General features: G+C 35.2%; 1 pseudogene; it reads right to left on the bottom strand.

The window, feature by feature from the left end:
- Positions 1-7,711: 7,711 nt before the first annotated feature.
- Positions 7,712-8,310, bottom strand: LOC124973557 (KATNB1-like protein 1; annotated as a pseudogene).
- Positions 8,311-8,603: the final 293 nt, after the last annotated feature.

Below are 8,603 nucleotides of genomic sequence, written 5' to 3'. Positions count from 1 at the left end.
ATACCCCAAACTGATGAGTAGGCACCAAGTAGAAATTGCTAGATTTGGTTCCCCAAGTTTCACCTGGAGATATTCATTGCCATAGAAGAAACAGAGAATTAACCAAAGTCTGTAGACACACCCATGAGATGTGTCTCAATTCAGGTCATTCTAGGTCACTATAGCAACTGAATATTTTGCTGTAAAAAGGATTATACATGAGTTGAAGAGAAATCTCTTCTAATAGGTGCAAAAAACCCCACACGTGAATGCAAGAAATATGAAAAAGCAATCTAACACAAGACTTCATAAAGGTCATAGTTCATTATCAAATGACCCTAAAATATTAGAGTGAATGAAATATTAGATGAACACTGATGTGGCTGCATCACTGTAATATGCTGATTTTAAGTCCTTTGGGTATAGGCCAAGGAGTGGGATAACTTGGTTCCATTCCAAGTTTTCTAAGGAATTTGCACACTGCTTTCCAGAGTGGCTGCACTAATTTGCAGCCCCACCAGCAATGTATGAGTGTACCTTTTTCCCCACATCCTCGCCAACACCTATTGTTGCTTGTATTCTTGATAATCACCATTCTGATTGAGGTGAGATGGAATCTTAGGTGGTTTTGATTTGCATTTCTCTTATTACTAGAGATGTTGAACATTTTTTCATGTGTCTGTTGATTGCTTGTAGATCTTCTGTGAAGTGTCTGTTCATTTCCTTAGCCCATTTATTAATTGGATTATTTGTATTCTTGGTATAAAGTTTTTTGAGTTCTTTATGGATTCTGGAGATTAGTGCTCTATCCAAAGTGTGTGTGGCAAAGATTTTCTCCCACTCTGTAGGCTATCTCTTCACATTGTTGATTTTTCCTTTGCTGAGAAGAAGTTTTTTAGTTTGAATCTATCACAATTATTGATTCCTGCTTTTATTTCTTGTCCTTTGGGGATCATATTAAGGAAGTCTGGTCCTAAGCCAACATGATGAAGATTTGGACTCACTTTTTCTTCTATTAGGTGCAGGGTCTCTGGTCTAATTCCTAGGTCCTTGATTCACTTTGGGTAGAGCTTTCCACAGGGTGAGAGATAGGGGTTTAGTTTCATTTTGCTGCATATGGATTTCCAGTGTTCCCAGCACCATTTGTTGAACAGGCTATCTTTCTCAATTGTACATTTTTGGCATCTTTGTCTAGTATGAAAATACTGTATTTATGTGAGCTTGTCTCTGTGTCTTCTATTCTGTACCATTGGTTATCCTATTTTGGTGCCAATACCATGCCATTTTTGTTACTATTGCATGTAGTATAGTTTAAGTTCTGGTACTGTGATGCCCGCCTCCTCCTGCTAAGGGTTGGCTTTGGTTATTCTGGGTCTCTTATTGTTCCAAGTGAATTTCATTATTGCTTGCTCTATTTCTATGAGATACATCATGGTGTTTTAATTGAATTGCATTGAATTTATACAGCACTTCTTGTAATATGGCCATTTTGACAGTATTAATTCTGTCTATCCAAGAACATGGGAGATCTTTCCATCTTCTAAGGTTTTCTTTAATTTCTTTCTTTAGTATTCTGTAGTTCTCATTGTAGAGGTCTTTTACCTCTTTTGTTAGATTGATTCTTGAGTATTTTATTTTATTGAGGCTATTGTGAATGTGGTAGTTTTCCTAATTTCTCTTTCAGAGGATTCATCACTTATGAATAAAAATGCATTAGATTTATGAGCATTGATTTTAAATCCTGCTACTTTACTAATTTATTAGTTCTAGAAGTTTTCTGGTGGAATTTTTTGGCTGCCATGATTTTCTATTTTATTGGAAGGTAGATTTTTCAAAGTAGTTTCTGGTGATTGCCTCTATTTCAGTGGTGTTCATGGTGATATTTCCTTTGTCATTGTGAATGTTAATGATTTGTGCTTTGTTTCTCCTTCTCTGATAGGCTTGTGTTTTGTCAACTTTTTGTTCCATTGAGTTTTTGAAATATTTTTTGTTTTAATTTTATTAATTTCAGCTCTGATTTTAATTATTTCCTGTTTTCTGCTACTTTTGGTGTTGCTTTATTCTTCTTTTTCTAAGGCTTTGAGAAGTAAAGTTAGTTTATGTATTTGATGACTTTTTTTTTTTTCTTTTAAGGAATAAACTTAATGCAATAAAATTTCCTCCTAGAAGTGTCTTCATAGTGTTCCAGGTGTTTGGGACACTTATTTTGATTTTCTAAATTTTTTTAATCCCTGATTTCTTCAACTATCCATTGGTTATTCAATAGCATATTATTTAATCTCCAGGTGTTAGTTTCTATTCTTTTATCATTGATTTCTAATTTTATTCCATTATGATCTGATAGAATGGAAAGTATTATATCTCTCTTTCTCTCCCCCTCTCTTTTTCTCTTTCTCTCTTTGTTTTTACTGAGAGATGCTTTGTGGATGTAGATATTGTCTATTTTGGAGAAGTATCTAGATGCTGCTGAGAAGAAAGTGTATTCAGTCATTTGTGGATAAAATATCAATATGTCTGATAAGTCTAAATTATTAATTTAGTTCTACACCTTCTTTATTAAGTTTTTGTTTGAAGAATCTACCCATTAGTGAAAAGATATATTAAAATCTATTTGATTCTTGAAATTGTGAAGGTTTTCTTTGATGTATGTAGATAATCCTTTTGGGGGACATAAATATTCAAGATTTTCAAGATTTATTGATAAATATTTCCCTTAAACTATATGAAATAGCTTTCTTTGTCCCTTTTAAGTTTGGCTTGAAGTCTACTTCGTCTTTTATGAGGCTAGAAACCTCTGCTTGTTTATAAGATTTATGTGAATGATATATTTTTGGCCATGTCTAAATTTCAGTCTGTGAATGTCTTTGCCTATGAGGTGAGTTTCTTGGTGACAGTATATTGTTGGGTCTTGCTTTTTAATCCAATCTACCTGTCTTTGTCTTTTGATTGATGAGTCTATGCCATTTATGTTCAATGTTATTTAGATATAATTTTTATTCTCTCCCATTTTGAGTTATTTCTGGTTTTTTAATTTGAATTAATTTCTCCTTTGATTATTTTTCTTTTGTAATTCCTCCCACTTTCTGGTTTTCATTTTATTTTTCATTTCTTGTTTTTGAAACAACTTTTATTCTTAAGTTTTGGAAATTTTCAAATGTATTTTATTGAAAAGTCTGTTTATTCCTTTGTTTTGTATCTAGGTCTACATCTATTCCAGCAAATCTTAAATTCTGTCTTTTTGTGTTATTCTATTGAAGACTGAGGTTTAAGAAGTTCTGATTCACAGTCTCCTAATGTCTTTTCTCCACAGTCAACTTTATTTTTAAGAATACATGTTTTGTCTTCATTGCTCAAAATTCTGTTCCAAGTGATCTACTCTGCTGGTGATGCTTTCCAGTGAAATTATTAATTTGGTTTACTGATTCTTTCGTTTCAAGGATTTCTGACTGATCCTCCTTCTGGATCTCTAACTCCTTATCGAAGTGATCTTTCACTTCTTGTATTTTCTCTCTGATTTCATGTATTATATCATCTTTTACCTCATAGATCAGTTTAAACATGAACTTTCTGAATTTAATATCTAACATTTCCTTCACTGAAGTTCAGTGGAATCAATTGTTGAGGCTTTCTGTTTTGCTAGGGATGGTTTGTTCTCTTGTTTTTTCATATTATTTGTATGTCTATCCATCTGTCTGCATGGATCTGAAATTGTAGCGTTTTTACCTTATGAGTATATAGTGTCCCTCTGTTACTAGTAACTTATACATTGGAAAGGGGAGTCCAGTGATAGCAACAATCTATGCAAACAATATATAGCAGTAGCCTAGGTAATTATGTGTGACTTAAAATCAAATAATAGGTGTCTGCCATATTGTTGCTGAGGTATTGATGGTAGAGGCAGATGTTTTATACATAAATTAGTATTAAGAGGTATAAGGATCCAGTTGAATATGAGGAATAAAGATGAGATTGGAGGGTAGAAAACTGTTTGCAGTTTCAAAGGGGGAAGGGGGAAGATGTAGTTGTAATTGAGGATATGTTGTTAATGAAAAAGGGGAGGAAAAATAGTAGCATACAAAGGATGAGAGAGAATGGAATTTGGCTGTTTAGCAATAGTGAAAAGAAAGGGAGACTACAGATAAAGTAGTGGAAAAGACTATATAAAACAAAATCAAATATGCTAATTAAAAACCCTAACCCTCAAAATAACACCATGGGAAAAATAACACCTTTAAAAAAAAAAGGAAAATTCTTGGGGAAACATTAAGAAATTAAGAAGTCATTTCCACTATGGTAGACAAAATCATCAATGAGCCTATTTGCTGTTTGTTCCCAACTGATTTTCTTTTTCTTTCTTCTTGAGTTGTAAACTACGTATGGGAGTATGGCCTGTGGGCTGTTGAACCTTCTTTTATCGTGTTGCTTACCAAGTTGAAGGTTGAAGTTTAAGACTTCCAATTTCCCTTCTTGGGAGATTAGTGTTAGCCATGCTACAGGCCAGACGGCAAAGCCAATGTCTGAGGCAGGTAGGCCTATCAGCATATGTATGGTGTTCAAGCTGGACTGTGGCTGGGTGATAAAGCAACTAGATGGGCCAAGTGGTGCAGATTGATCAGGCCAGGAGGGTAAGCATCCTAGTAGCAAAGTAGCTAACTGGGCCAGGTGGTGTAGCTACTTGTCAGAAAGCCCAGATGGCCTAGAATGGGTGAGCCAGTTGGCAAAGAGGCAAGCTGGTTGTGTCCATGTGGCAAAGTGGCTAGTCATATCCAGTAGACCCAGCTGGCCTGGGCCAGGGGTATCAAGTCAAGCAATGGGTTCTTCAGGCTTGCAGTGAAGCTGTATGCTGGGCCATGCAGGCTTGGCAGTGAAGTCGTTATGGTTTGAATGTGAGGTGTCCCCCAAAAGCTCATGTGTGAGAGAGTGCAAGAATGTTCACAGAAGAAATGATTGGGTTCTGAGAATGTTAACCTTCGGAATTAATCTCTAATGGGAGTGGTAACTGGAAGCAGGTGGGTGGCTAAAGGGAGCGGTTCTTTAGGGGTATGTCTACGGATTATTATTTCGTATCTGGAGAGTAGAGTCTCTCTCTCTCTCTCTCTCTCTCTCTCTCTCTCTCTCTCTCTCTCTGCTTCCTGATTACCATGATGTGATCTGCTTCCCTCTGCTACACTTTCCCACCATGATGTTCAGGCTCACCCTTAGCCCTGAAAAATGGAGCTGGCCTTCTGTGGACTGAAGTCCCTGAAACCATAAGCCCTCAAATAAACTTTTTCTCCTCTATAATTGTGCTGCTCAGATCCTTTTAGTTGTAGTAGCAAAACAGCTGACTAAAACAGAAGTAATGGTCTGGCAGCCTGGGCTATGGGTTATGGGCCGGGTAAAGTGGTGGGCCAGGTTGGGGGTTAAGAGTTTGGGGGACTTGGTCTTGGGATTGGGGGGACTAAGCAGGTGCCAGAGTGGTGCTGGATTCAGCAGGTGCTGGAAGCCCTGGAACTGATAAGTCTAGAGTTGGAAGGGAACCTCACTGGTGCTAGGACTTGGTGAGAATCAGCCTTAGTACATCATAGGTGCTGGATCACCTGACTGGGCATGCAAAGAGTCAAATATTCTCAGACCCATCCTCCCAATCTTCTGACTGCTGTAGCTGGCCCTGTCAACTCCAGTAAGCCACAGGACTCACATGGACGGGGAGAAGCAAAAGCTCTCCAGCCTCTACAACCTATGTTCCCCTGGGCAAAATGCTCCCTGTGCTGACTTTCCACAGACTTTTCCAGCAAAGTCCCTGCTAGGCTCAGATCTATTTAATTAGTTGAATAAACTCTGGTTCAGCTAGGACAGCCCATCCAATCTCAGGATTTTAGATCCTAAACCTGGGGGAGTGGCAGTATTCCTATTGGTTGAGTTTTGAGTGACTGACCTAGGAAAAATGCTCACTTTAATCCATCATCTTGTCCCTATCTCATCAATGTATTGTACCTTTGTGATTAAATTTGTCCCCAGTTATTTTTGCTAAAGCTTGTATAAATAGACTTTTTTTTCTTACTTCTTTTTCATTGGGTCAAATATTGGTATATAGAAAAGAGATTTGTATTTTTGTGTTGATCTTGTATTCTGTTTCTTGAACAATTTATTGTCAACTCCAGAAATCTTTTGGTATAATTTCTTGGGTCTTGAATGTATAGAATCATATCATCTGAAAATATAAGTAACTTTATTCATTTTCCTATAAGTATCTCTTTAATTTTCATGACTTGTCTAATTACTGTGACTAAAATGTTAAGAGCTAGTTTGAAGAGAAGTGTTGAGTTTGGCCATCCTTATCTTCTGCCTGCTCTCAAAGGAAATGCTTTCAGTGTTTCTCCATGTTGTTTACTTTTGGTTTGTTATATATGGCTTATGTGAGGCTGAAGTATCTTCTAGTCCTATTTTCTTCAGTTGGTTGTTCTTTTTTAACATAAATGAGTGCTAGACTTTGTAAAAGACATTTTCTGCATCTATTAAAATGATACTATGATTTTTGTCTCTAATTCTACTTATGTGGTAAATAACTTTCATCTTTTAGTTGTATATACTGATTTGCATAAATTCAAACATTTCAGCCCTAGAATGAAGCAAATATTATCATAGAGTACCATCTTCTTAATTTTTTAATTCAAATTCAAATTCCTAATATTTTATTAAGAATTCTTGAATCTGTGTTCATCTGAGATATTAGTTTGGGGTTTGTCTTTCCTTTATCAGTCCTTATTTTGGTTTGTTAGCAGGATGATCCTGGCTTCATAAAATAAATTTGGGAGTGTTTTCTTTCTATTTTATGGAATAATTCTAGGAAGATTGGAATCAGTTCTTCATTAAAAGTCTGGTAGAACTCAGCTGATAATCCATCTAGTTCTTAGATTTTCTTTATCACAAGACATTTTTTACAACAGCTGGAAGCTCATTGCTTGGGTCTGTTTTTTTTTTTTTTTTTTTTTTTTTGCTATTTTGGCTCAGTTAGGGAGGTTATATGTACCTAGAAATTTGTCGATATTTACTAGATTTCTAGATTTTCAAATTTGTTGGAATGAAATTTTTCAAAATAGCTCCTAATAATCATCTGGATTTTGAAGTGTCTGTGGTGATACTACAATTTTACCTTTAATTTTAAAGATTGGGTTTCTCTCTCTCTCTCTCTTCTCTCTCTCTCTCTCTCTCTCTCTCTCTCTCTCTCTCTCTCTCTCTCTCTCTCACCTCTTTCTCTCTAGTTAATGTAAAGCTTTCAAAGTTGTAGTCTTCCAATTCCTGATATGCCCTGAAGTCATCTTTCCTCTTACTTATCACTTCTTTATGACTACAAGCCCTTCTATAACTACAATGACCCTGGCTCCAGTTTTATATGCATATTTTAAGCCAACTTGCAAGTTTTCCAGATCTACTATGTAATCTGCTCCTGATTATTACAGCACATTTGGTTAAAAACTGTCAGTAATAACTGTGCCATTGATTGAATATTACACTGTTTTGAAATATCCCCTGTCAGATCAATTAGTTCATCACTTTTAAATTCAATCTTACAGAAAAATTTCAGGATATGGGTAAAATGTTGACAATTTCTTTTCCAAAGTGTAACCTGAATGGTCTCTAGTCTAATTTCCATTATAGTCCTCCTTACCCTCCATACCTTCAGAGCAGAGTCTTCATTCCTATCAATATTCTGGACTTAGGAGCACCCACAAGACTAATCAAACTCTGCTTACAAAATTCTAAGGCTTTTCCAGCCTGCATGTTTATCTTCTATCCTCATCAAATAAGTTATAAATTCACTTAAACCTCTCTTTCTCCAGAAAGTTAAAGCAACATTTAATCTCAAATTTCTGCTGAACAAAACTTGTACCATTGTTTCATAATTCTGGGAACCCTCAGGAAAAAAAAGCCCACTGTATTTAAATGATGACTGTCTTTGGAGAACCAGAGTCACTTGAGTCAATAAAATATGATTGACTTCATGGCATAGATTTTCTGGCAGATGCCCTGCCCAAACCTGTTTATTTTCTTAATTTGTCATGTAACTGTCCCAACATATAGGAGACTTTTTTTCTGTAACAAGGATTTGGAAAGAGATGCTGAACTTTCTTTCTATGATAGATAACCTTAAATACTATGGGCTTTTAATAACTTGTTCAACTGTTCTATTTATGTAAGCATTCAAATGTTTCAGAAATGTCTTAACATACTTTATGTTCTTATTAATGAAATTAGAAATCTTTTTTTTTTTTCTAAGAAGATCAATGGAATGATCCTTACATTATTACAGAAGTTCTGATTTTTAACATTAGGGGTTTCACATGTCATCATCTCTTAAATATCAGGATGAAATCAGGAAACACATAAGTCTAGGTCTCTTTATGCTTAATACATTGGTTTTCATAAGTATTTTTTCTTAAATCATAAAACGTGGGTCATTTATATAATTACAAATACATTTAAACAGTTTCTTAGTTAAGAATCAGAAATCCTAATAATACTAATTTTATCTGGGCATATGTATAGTATTTCATTTACTGACTATTAATAGACAACTCATAAGTTAATATTTTAATTAATAAGATACATAAAAAATAAGTAACTTCATAGACTTTACTAAG

Source organism: Sciurus carolinensis (genome assembly GCF_902686445.1).
Source record: "Sciurus carolinensis chromosome Y unlocalized genomic scaffold, mSciCar1.2 scaffold_347_arrow_ctg1, whole genome shotgun sequence".
Classification (NCBI taxonomy): domain Eukaryota; kingdom Metazoa; phylum Chordata; class Mammalia; order Rodentia; family Sciuridae; genus Sciurus; species Sciurus carolinensis.
The sequence above is the reverse complement of the archived record's forward strand: the minus strand, read 5'-3'. Positions and strand labels throughout refer to the sequence as shown.